Source organism: Nanorana parkeri, unplaced genomic scaffold (assembly GCF_000935625.1).
Source record: "Nanorana parkeri isolate BGI_ZX_2015 unplaced genomic scaffold, ASM93562v1 scaffold1075, whole genome shotgun sequence".
Lineage (NCBI taxonomy): Eukaryota > Metazoa > Chordata > Amphibia > Anura > Dicroglossidae > Nanorana > Nanorana parkeri.
This window is the reverse complement of record NW_017307343.1, coordinates 379466-392060: the sequence shown is the minus strand read 5'-3', so window position 1 is coordinate 392060 and position 12595 is coordinate 379466. Positions and strand designations below refer to the sequence as shown.

At 46.1% G+C, this 12595-nt stretch overlaps 1 protein-coding gene across 1 annotated transcript in view; it reads right to left on the bottom strand.

The window, feature by feature from the left end:
- The window catches only part of LOC108796175, a 47934-nt gene extending 35584 nt beyond the window's left edge, over nt 1-12350 (bottom strand). The window contains exons 1-2 of the mRNA XM_018567614.1: nt 12345-12350; nt 4219-4235 (exon numbers count right to left, since the gene is read on the bottom strand). The gene's annotated coding sequence lies outside the window, so the exon portion shown is untranslated. The remainder of the gene's footprint in view (nt 1-4218; nt 4236-12344) is intronic.
- Nucleotides 12351-12595: the final 245 nt, after the last annotated feature.

Here is a 12595-nt window from a genome sequence, read left to right as displayed (position 1 = left end):
TATATATATATATATACACACACACACACACACACACACACACACATATATATACAGGGGTACCGAGCAACTCTGCAAATATAGACTCTTACCACTGTAGGTTCTTTCCTTGTATTTCAAGAACTGTTAACACAGGTTCACTGTAAACATTGCATTGTTTACTTTCAGCTAGTCTGCACTGAATTTAAAGCCTCATGTACAGTAGCACTACATATCCCAGGAAAGAGGCAGCTTGGTACTTTACAAAGCCGAGTATGATACCAGCTAGTGGCTATACAGATACTGGAGAAGAACACGCAAAACAAGTTAAAACACTTAGGTATCCTATGACTATGTACACAGTGTAAGAAGAACTTGACTACTTGACCCATGCCTGTGTGTATCTAAGCTCCTAACTCCAGTATTTATAGAGATCATACATGCCTGTGTGTATCTAAGCCCCTAACTCCAGTATTTATAGAGGTCATACATGCCTGTGTGTATCTAAGCCCCTAACTCCAGTATTTATAGAGATCATACATGCCTGTGTGTATCTAAGCCCCTAACTCCAGTATTTATAGAGATCATACATGCCTGTGTGTATCTAAGCCCCTAACTCCAGTATTTATAGAGGTCATACATGCCTGTGTGTATCTAAGCCCCTAACTCCAGTATTTATAGAGGTCATACATGCCTGTGTGTATCTAAGCTCCTAACTCCAATGGATATTTATAGAGATCATACATGCCTGTGTGTGTGTATCTAAGCTCCTAACTCCAATGGATATTTATAGAGATCATACATGCCTGTGTGTATCTAAGCCCCTAACTCCAGTATTTATAGAGCTCATACATGCCTGTGTGTACCTAAGCTCCTAACTCCAGTATTTATAGAGCTCATACATGCCTGTGTGTGTGTATCTAAGCTCCTTACTCCAGTGGATATTTATAGAGCTCATACATGCCTGTGTGTATCTAAGCTCCTAACTCCAATGGATATTTATAGAGCTCATACATGCCTGTGTGTATCTAAGCTCCTAACTCCAATGGATATTTATAGAGCTCATACATATTAATCACATAAAGCTTTAAAAAAAAGTAAATCAGCCAATTAGAACCACTAAGAAAACAGTATAACGTGTGTCCTCGTATTATAATGGAGACACCGAAAACCCACCGGACATTGTGGGATTTCAGGACATACATCTCACCTACTGTTTTGGCTTTGGTGTTGTTTTAAAGTGACACTAAACTCAGGAGTTAAAACTAGAGATGCACTGATACCGGTTTTTCAGTATCGAGTACCGATACCAGAAGTCCTATTAAAGAACCAGACGGCGTGTAAAGACTCGCCACCCGGCTTCCCGATTAGCAGGGAAGCCGTCTCCATGCTTCTCGTCACTAGGTGACGAGAAAGCATGGAGCCGGCTTTCTGGCCAATCAGGAAGCAGAGCGCAGTGTAATGGCGGTACTAGGCGGTATACTGAGCCTAGAGTGGGCGGGAGGACGCTAGTTTGTGTCCTCCCGTTACCCTAAGGAGAACTATGGGGAAAAGACTTAAGCCCATAGTTCTCCTTTAATAGTTCAGGTCCTTGAATGTATTTTTAAGATTTAACTAGGGATGCACCGATACCGAGTATTTGGGCGAGTACTCAGCCCGATACTTCCTGTATCAGGAAGCCGGCAGCGAGTCATTACACACTGCCCAGGTTCCTGATTGGCCGGGAATCCAGCTCCATGCTCCCTCGTCACTTGTCACAAGGGAGCATGGAGTCGGCTTCTCGGCCAATCAGGAAGCCAGGCAGCGTGTAATGACTTGCTGCCAGCTTCCTGATTGGCCGGGAAGCTGGCTTCATGCTCCCTCATCACCTCGTGATGTGTATGGCGTGATGTGTATGACGGCTATGTGTATGGCGCCATTTATTTGCATATGGTACAATACGCACGTACGCGCGGCAGTGTGAATGAGGCCTTACTGTCACATTCTGATTTATTATGACTTGTTTTTTCTACTTCTTTCGTCTCTTGAACACGGTCATGTTTATTGTTATACAAACCCAAACTGTAAATATATCATCTTGGGAGATGTCCAGTGTGTAAAGTGACACTAAACTCAGGAGTTAAATACTAAAAATACATTCAAGTACCTGAACTATTAATAATAATCTATCTTATTTGTGTATCACTCGGCTGTAGATCCTCCAATCATCTCTGAGTTGGTGCTGACACTGTCCTTCCTTCTGGAGGGGGGCTACTTTTGTTCCCCATGGTCCCTGTGTGTGCTGTAAAGTAGTCACCTCTCCAAGTTCACTTCCATGATGGACTACAAGCTCTATACAAATGAGTAAACTAAACCTGAGATTGTAGTCCATCCCAGGAGCGAGCTTGGAGCAGTAACCACTTTACAACACACACAGGGACCATGGGGAACAAAAGTAGCCCCCCTCCCGAGAGAAGGACAGTGTCACCACCAATTCAGAGATGATTGGAGGATCTGCAGCCGAGTGATACACAAATAAGATACATTATTATTAATAGTTCAGGTACTTGAATGTATTTTTAGTATTTAACTCCTGAGTTTAGTGTCACTTTACACACTGGACATCTCCCAAGATGATATATTTACAGTTTGGGTTTGTATAACAATAAACATGACCGTGTTCAAGAGACGAAAGAAGTAGAAAAAACAAGTCATAATAAATCAGAATGTGACAGTAAGGCCTCATTCACACTGCCGCGCGTACGTGCGTATTGTACCATATGCAAATAAATGGCGCCATACACATAGCCGCGTATGGAGATGTATATATGCGCACAAACAGAATGGAACCGAGATGCGTCCGGGCGGCGTATTTCACGCGCATACGCATGTTTGCGTGTGTATACTCGCATATAAAATATACATTTGAATACTGTATACTCGCGTATAAAATCCCATTAGGAATGATGCATTCTGGGAATGCAAATAGTGCACGCATATAGGCACATACGCTCGTATATTCACGTATAGACGCGCGTATATTTGCAATATACAATTTTGCTTGCGTTGTGTGTGAATGAGGCCTTAATGTTTCATGTCTCGGATTGTGTGGATGATTCTCCTCTTCTGATTCTCTCACACGGTGCGCACTGACCGGACTTTTGCAGCACAAGAATAATGCAGGTCACCGCCATGGTGTAAATTGTGAACACTCGGTGACGGTTCGGCTGGTCATAGACTGTTACTATTCCATTCTGTATCGTCCAGACCGCCTACCTGACGGACCCCCAGACACACTGATCAGGATTCTTTGGAAGATCCGCATTAAAATATGTACGATTTTTCTTTATTATACCAATGAAGTCACATGACCGCGTTCTCCATACTGCTGCCTATGGCCCCAGGCAAAGAGCACGAAGTATTAATAGCACCAACATCAGAGACATGTGACATGCTGCCGCTTAGCTCCGCCCACACACCGTGCAGTGGAAGAAGAAAATGATCACATGACCTGACTCCAAAAAATAAAACCCCAAAGAAAGGAGTTTCTAATTGTTACATTTAGAAAATATGTTAGCAGTATGAACTACAATTCCCAGCACACCAGACCAGATATGGAGGAACTACAAATCCCAGCACACAAAACGCCCAGAACTATCAGATATGGAGGAACTACAGATCCCAGCGCACTGGAAACCCAGAGCCATCAGATATGGAGGAACTACAAATCCCAGCACACCAGACACTTAGAACTATCAGATATGGAGGAACTACAATCCCCAGCACACCACTCAGAACAATGAGATATGGAGGAACTACAAATCCCAGCACACCACTCAGAACAATCAGCTATGGAGGAACTACAATCCCCAGCACACAGGAAACACAGACACTGACCTGTTTATACATTTCTGCCAGTTACTAGCTTGCCTGTTACCCATATATTGTAGCTGCCATTTTATTAACCTGTATATTGGGGGATTGCTGGGATTTGTAGCTCCTCCATATTGGACAGGTAAGAGCTTCTTGTATGCCAGGTCTTTATGTCAGATATGGAGGAACTACAAGAGCCAGAATATAGGTAGCCTATACATGTCAGATATGGAGGAACTACAAGAGCCAGCATACAGGCAGGCTATACGTGTCACATATGGAAGAATTACAAGAGTTAGTATAGAGCCGGACAGACACAGTGGAAGGCCCGTAACGGATGAGCTATCTCTGTCCGTTCATGCTGGTCCTTGTCCCCCGGACTCTCACCTCCCGCTCCGCTCTCACTTCTCCAAGATCGTTTCGCAAATTTCCCGCGTTTCCGCGTCCCGATTCTGACGCACTTCCGCCGGCGTCACCTTGACAACCACCGTACTGGGAAAGGGCTTGGGTACACTGGGGGGCGGGGCTTAATCACTGCACCGAAAGCACTGTGTACCTGCGGCTGCCATGGAGATACCAAATGCAGCATCCCTAACAGAGCTCAGAGCTGTCCAGACATGCTGAGATGTGTAGTCCCACCAGAGCTAGGAAGCCAAATTCTTCCCAGACCTGATGGAGGTGGACCCCTTCCCCCAAATTGTAGTATCAGGATCACAGCCTGCTAATATGTAATGACCCTCCTGTACCTGATGTTAAAGCATGACTAAACTATTTTTTCGTTTTAGATGGAGTGGGGAAGACATAAAGACAACTTTACTCTTAGTCCTTGAAGTAAACCCCCATCCCCATGAGTGCAACCTGCTCCTGGGATCTTCAATGAGTGGTCCTGCCCAGCGCCACACTGCTGCTCAGAATTTGAAGGGTCAGGTGCTATAATGTTTTGCGTTCCAGCACTCTGCAGCCTGCTGCAATTTTGCACAGTGTCCTGGATCATGATATCACAACAAGGGGACCAGTCGGTGGTGGACACGGATTGCAGCAATGGATCTCCAGTCCCCACACCTGGAAGGGGTGCATGATGGATCACATGACTCAAGTAAGTAAAGAGTGCTATAGCCTTGCAGTGGACTTCCCCCCTGGCACTGTAAGAGTTAAATGCTCTTTAGGTCTAGGAGTAGAGGAATAGGGTGTAATACTAAGGGAATAGGGTGTACTACTAAGCCATCATTCATAACTCTGCAATGCGACATCGCAGAGGTGCTGTGGGGTGCATTGTGGTGCGCTGCTGTAGGCAGCTTATTAATTTGAATGAGCTGAATACCGCCCCTGAATTGCACTGAAGGAAGTGTCATGCGATGGCTAAGTGCACTGGGGTGCCATTGAGAAATAATGGCACCTATCATTGCAATATGTAATGCAGGATCATGTGGTGCAGCATTGCAAACACTCCTACATTGCATAGATGTGAACAAGAGCTTTACATTATTCCTGGCTTTGGCTTCCTCCATGCTGTGCAGCCGGTCCTCAAAGCCTCTTCCCTAAAGCCGGCCATACACCTGTCAATTTTTTTTTGTTCAACCCGCGGGATTCCTCCATCAACACAAACAGCGTGTCGATCGAAAGAATGTCCACTGTTTACATTATGACAGGTACCATAATACAATGTAAACAGTGGAGAATACCTGATCGGAACGGGCAGCTCGTTGGCTGCCGGCTCTGATTGCACAATCAGCCATGAAAATTTCGGCCGGTACATTAAAAACCGGCTTAAATTTAGCCAGGAAATGGGCACCTTAAGGCGCTCTGGCCAGCCGTCTCACCATGACATCATCACATACAACGCAGGTCCAGTAGTCCTGCATTGTATGTGAGGACGACGATGGCCGGCCCACAACCTGGAGCCTCACAGAGAAGAGGTGAGCGCTGTAAGCCTGTCAGAGCAAGGTACAAGGTAATATTACAGCTTATTCCTCTATCCCTAGACTTAACTGGGGGGGGGGTGGCACTGCAAGGGTTTTATTGTTTTACCCCAGAGTTCAGCTTTAAATTTGCCCACAGATGTGCTTTGAAGAGTAGATAATGTTCATTTAAAGCATGCCACGTGCATTACCCTATTGCAAACAATCTTAAAGGGACCCTGTCAGCAATCTCAAATTACAAATAAAAACTGTCTCTGTAAAACAAAAAGTGAAGACTGACCTCTCCTGCCATTGCACCACCAAACACCACTCCATATAGGAGGAATCTGACACTTCTGGGGGTGTCAATCTTCGGTGTCTCCCACAGTTTGCTAAAGCATTGCACAGTCATAAGCAATTGCGTTTAATAGAATACTAGTTTTTACCTTTTTATCATCCTTTGTTGCATTCCAGTGCCATTAGTGATGGGGCTCGGGCGTGTTCGCAGCTCCACGTGCCGAGCACGCCAGGAAGCTGACAGCACGCAGCGCCAATCACAGGTACTGCAGCTGCAGAGATCGGGAAATGTCTTAGTGCCTGTGATTGGCACTGTCAGCTTCCTGGCGGGCTCGGCACCTGGAGCTGCGAACACGCCCGAGCCCATCACTACTGGCCATCCCCTTTGCTGTCACTTCCTGCCTACATGTACTTCAGTGATGGCTGCCTCCACTGATGGCATAATGTATGTTAAAACAGCTCGAAAGGACGTGTGACAGGGTGAAAACGCAGGGCCGGAATTGGGAGACATGGATGGAGCGTTGTCACCCAGGAAGTGCCTGAACAAGGACCAATAGAGCAGGATTGCCAGTTGTTTTTCATGAAAGCTGGAGATTTATAAATGTTTTTAAAGAAAGCTGCAGATTGGAAATTAATTTTGAAATGACATTAACACATTAAAGCTTATGTGAGATTTTAGGGATTGAGTTTACATCTGCTTCAATTGTAAGTTTCTCTAAGAAGGTTTTAGCAGAATTTCTTCATAGAATATATAGAGAATTGTTTGACATTTTTACAGAAATACACTTTATGCCACTACTAACTCATGTTACTGACTTGTCTGCGGGCCCGCTTACATCAGAGGTTAGGCATGGTAACCAGACCTGTTATTGGTCTCGCCGTTCATCTGTTGAAATCATTTGGTGGGCAAGAAGATGCTGCCGTCCATCAACGGAGTGCTACAAATTCTTTCTGGCATCTTTGGGAGTATCGGTATGACCCCAGGCTGCCCAGAAGTGAACGTGGTCCAGTTATCAGATGCTGCGTGTGTTCTAGAGGGCTCTGCCATAACGTAGCGCCCTCCAGCTGCCCGCAGGGGATTGGCAGCATGTGGTTATGGTTGCACCCGTAGGTCAATTTTATGACATTTTATGATTTACTGAGTAGGGACTGCACCCATACTGGTTTTTCGGTATGGAGTGCAAGTACCGATATTTATCTTTCGGTTCTCGTCGATACCGAGTACCCATACCGGTAGTTCCGGTAGCATGGAGCCAGCTTCCCGGGCAATCAGGAAGCTGGGCGGCGTGTCATTACTCACCATCTGGCTTCTTGATTGCCCGGGAAGCCGGCTCCATGCTGTTTGGCCAGCTCCATGCTGATTGGCCGGGAAGCCAGCATCCCAGCCAATCAACATGGAGCCAGCTTTCTGGCCAATCAGGAAGACGGCAGGCAGATCATTACCCACTGCTTGCCTCCTGATTGGCCCGGGAAGCAGACTCCATGCTGTTTAGCCGGCTCCATACTGATTGGCCGGGCAGCCGGCTTTCCAGCCAATCAGCATCAAGGGCCTGTTTGGCTGGCTCAATGCTGATTGGCCAACAAACGCCTTCCCAGCAAATCAGCATAGAGTTGGCTTTCCGGCCAATCAGGGAGGCGGGGCATTACCCACTGCCCGACCTTCCTGATTGGCCAGGAAGCTGACTCGATGCTGTTTGGCTGGCTCGATGCTGATTGGCCGGGAAGCTGGCTTCCCAGCCAATCAGCATGGAGCTGGTCAAACATCATGGAGCCGGCTTCCTGGCCAATCATGAAGCCGGGCCGCGAGTCATTACCCGCGGCCTCCTTGCCTTCTAATTGGCCGTGAAGCTGGCTCCATGTCCCCTCGCGGCACTGCCGTTCAAAGGAAATCTTCCTCTGACTGGAAGTTCTGGTATCAGGATAAATACATTTGGGCCAGTAGTCGTACTCGCTCAAATACTCGGTATCGGCAACAATTCTAGTATCAGTATTGGTGCATCCCTAGTATTGAGTGGGAGAAGTCTTGAATGAAGTTATCCCAATGAAGTTATCCCCATGGCTGCCTTTTGTACTTCATTTCCAGGTTATTTACTTTATTCTTCACAGAATAAAATACATTAAGAATCCAACTGGAAGAGGGCAACATTCCCCTGTGACTGACCCATAAGCAGACGTCAAAGCTCAGGTGGAGATGCAAACATTGCCAGAGAGACAAAAGAAACTGTTCGATGATTGAACTCTCCGGCATGCTACCAAATACTGAAATAAAACCTTTGGGTACTGGCCCTTTAAAGTATATAGTTATATATTTGTGTCCATGACCTCACTCAGATGGTTACAAATACCTCGTCCTTGTTATATGCAGACTGTGAGTCATCGGCTACATGAGTCTTGGTGGACATAAACACAGTCTGGTGGATGCAGTATCAGTGGGAAGTGTCTCTGATAAAGTGTCTTTTCACAAGCTGACTAGACAGGATAGACAGTCGGTGTTACGCTGCTTTTAAAAGGGAAAAACAGTTACAATTGTTTTAGTATGTCGCGGTGTTGATGTATTCAGCAACAACCAAACTGATCGCCAATGGAACAGGTACACAGCTCTGGTCTGTATACCACTGCCAACAGGCATCCCCATTGGCCTGTATAATTCATTTAGTGACGTACTATTTAACAATTGCTCAAATTGGAATATTCTTAAAGTGACACTAATCTCAGGAGTTAAAGGAGAACTATGGGGTTAAGGCTTTTCCCCATAGCTCTCCTTAGGGTAACGGGAGGACACAAACTAGTGTCCTCCCGTCACCCTCGGGGTATACTGAGAGGCCGCAGCTGAAGCGGATCCCGACAATTGTGCCGGGATCCGCCCAGCTGCGTGACTGACAGCTGGCTCTGCCTATCTAGAGGCAGAGCCAGCTGTACCCGTCCCCTCCCCCGTCCGTTCTGCCAGTCAGCGCTGGCGGATCGGAGGGGGGAATCCAGCCCCTCCCCTGTCACGGCAGAGAGCCGTGACAGGATCGAGAGGTGAGCGAACGCCAGTATGTGTTCGCTCACCTCCCGATCTACTGAACCGACCTGTGACAGTCTCATTGTCACAGGTCGGCTAGAACTATGAGGTGAGTGAAAAGCGCTCACCTCATAGTTACATAGTTACATAGTATTTGAGGTTGAATAAAGACATTAGTCCATCAAGTCCAACCTATTAGGATCTCATTCTAGGAGTACCCGTACCCCTGTATATTACGGTCCCTTAAGAAATCGTCCAAAAGTTTCTTGAACAATTCCACATTCTTTGCTGAAATCACTGTCTGTGGCAGTGAGTTCCAGACCCTAACTGATCTTACTGTGAAGAACCCCCTTCGCCCCTTGTGCTGGAATTTTTTTTCCACCAATTTTAGGTGGTGGCCTCTAGTTTTTGTAACGGAGTTAATTTTAAACAGTTTATCGCTAATGTTGCTGCCACCATTGAACATTTTGTACATGGAGATCATATCCCCCCTTAATCTCCTCACCTCCAATGTGAACATGTTTAAATTTAGTAGCCTTGTCTCGTAGCTCTGGTCCTCCATACCCCTAATTAGTTTGGTTGCCCTCCGCTGGACTTTTTCCAACTCAAGGACATCTTTTCTTAGTACTGGTGACCAGAACTGGACCGCGTACTCCAGATGAGGTCGAACCAATGATCTATAAAGTGGCAAAATTATAGACTTGTCCCTGCAATACATCCCCAGTTTAATACAGTTCTCCTTTAATTCTTAAAAAGTCATTCAAGTACCTTACCTATTAACAAAAATGTATCTTATTTGTGTATCACTCGGCTGTAGATCCTCCAATCATCTCTGAGTGGGTGCTGAAACTGTCCTTCCTTCCGGAGGGGGGCTTCTTTTGTTCTCCATGGTCCCTGTGTGTGTTGTAAAGTAGTCACCGCTCCAAGCTCACTCCTGTGATAGACTATAATCTCATGTTTAGTTTACTCATTTGTATTGAGATTGTAGTCTATCATGGAAGTGAACTTGGAGAGGTGACTACTTTACAACACACACAGGGACCATGGGGAACAAAAGAAGCCCCCCTCCCGAGGGAAGGACAGTGTCAGCACCAATTCAGAGATGATTGGAGGATCTACAGCCGAGTGACACACAAATAAGATACATTTTTGTTAATAGTTGAGAAACTTGAATACATTTTTAAGTTTTAACTCCTGAGTGTAGTGTCACTTTAATGAGTCTATCTAAAACCAAAACTGTTATTTTTAGCATTGGATACAGCGAATTTGGGGTCAGACCCTTGTTAGGTTATTTATTGCTAAACCAAAATATTGATACTTCCAGGAATCCGTTAAACATTTTAATGGTGGAGATGGATGTGTTCATATCTGAACTTGAAAATACAATTGGGGGAATTCATGAAAACTGGAGCAGACAAAATCTGGAGCAGTTGCCTGTGGCAACCAATCGGCTTCTCTCTCTCTATATTGATATTGGCAATGCACCTGAAATGGAATTTTGAAACCGAAATCAAAAATGACTTTTTTTCCTACCTATCTTTTTTCTACTTTACTGTCGGGAGCTCTGGGTAAATATCAGGGGTCTGAAGACTCTTTATACTTCCCTTTCAAAATGAATAAGAGATTGAGGACACAGAGTCCTAAATTTCTTTTTTTCTGCAGCCCCAGCACTGAATGAACAGGAAGCCTCTATAATGAGTGTTCCTGTTCATTCATACATTGTGGATATAGTGTGAGTTACTATGTCCACAATCATGAATGAACAGGATGTGATGTAGATAACTTCCTATTCATTCATAACTGGTACATAGTAACTCACACTATGTCCAGTTATTTACAAACATTTAGCGATCATTGTTTGTACTCTGCTTTACATCCTGAATCGGCTGTCACTGGAGGCAGAGCAGAGCGGGCAGAGAGCTCTGCCTCCTGTGACATCACAGATCTCTTCTCCAATCACCGCTCTCCGTCCTGATGCAGGAGGCTGAGCCAGGTGGTGCGGGAGTAGGGCTCAGCCTCCTGCAACGCTGACAGCACTCTCCTCCCCCACCACTCAGCATCCTGAAACCTCCCCTCCCCGCTGGGTGCCAGCTGCTGCATCAGAAGGCACATAGACCAGTGCCCAGCGGGGAGGAGAGAAGCTGGGATGCACTGAATTTTCGGCCGTCATGGCACTTTCGGCATTTTGCCAAAAGTGCTATTTTCGGTAGAAAATCAATCTCGGAGGTCTGTGAGTCACAGCTTGCCCAATTGTCGCCTCTGCTGTTATATAAACCGCAGGAAAGGCGGACAGACAGGAGGCAGGCCTGCTTTAGAAATTGAACAAATTGTTGGTTACTGGTCCCCAAGTGCTGTAAATCTCACAATGTCAGACGCTACCAGCTTTATAAGCAGCGAAGAGACAGAGACGTCAAGCACTTCCTGCCATCACATTGCAGCGTTGGGCCCAGGGGATCCCTCAGAACGGTTCTTAGGATTCTGTATTTATGAGGGAGATTCATGAACTCTGGCCCTCTGAAGGCGTTCGGAGAGGGGCTGTTTCTCATTAGGAGTGGGAACAGCGCACAGCCGCTTCCCCATAGGATACAGAAAGCAATTTTGAAGTGAGAAGTTGATTGACTCAGTTGCCTACTTTAAACATAATTTCATACCTCACACCCAGTGCAAATATATTCAGGCAAAAGAGAGCCCCTCACCTCACCTCTGCTCATGGAGGCCATGAAGAATTCGCGAGCAGAAGGCACGCATTTGTGCATTGAGCCCTCATTCACATTGAGCGTTTTGTAGCACCTTTTCTGCTAATAAAAACGCTCCACACCCACCACCCCCCCCACCCCCCCCCCCCCCCATTAATTTAAATGGTCATGGTCACATCTGAGCGTCTTGTCGACTGTAGCAAAACGTCCATCGCTTGTAAAAAGTACATGAGCTTCTTTTTGGCAGATTCTGGCCCCATAGATTTCAGTGGTGGGCCGTCCCCCTTTCCTCACATGCATTGTGGCCATCATGGAGGACAGCGCTCTCCTATGCTGTGAAAGTGAGACTTTTATTCGACTGGTGAGGGAAGAAAGATGACCTGTGACCAGCACCACAAACACTGCACATCAGCTTGGCACCGCATTTGCCAGAAGTTGTGGCCCTTTGGGCGAGTTTCCACCAAAAATTCCAAAGGTGAGCATAATCACTGGGTGGACCCAGAACCTACGTCTCTGCTTTCTCTCCTCCTCCAGCTCTAGAAGCAGCCACTGACATGCAGCGCAACCTATGTCGATCAATCATATTCGCAGTGCAGAGGTATCCAGAATTGTAGGAACACTCTCCTCCTCCGTAGGAACAGTAACTGATGTCACATCTGGGACCACTTTTCATTGGATATCTCCCAATGTAGCAGCTGAAAAATCTCTGTGCTAAAAAGACAAAAAAAGTGCGTTCTTGTACGTCAAAATGTGCACAAACACGCTGAAAACGCGGTTATTTCTTGTGGCTCAGGTGTGAATGCAGGCTTACAGTGGTCAACATTCTTAGGCAGGGTTCTCTGTGCAGAAAGAATGTTTATCTGTGTTCC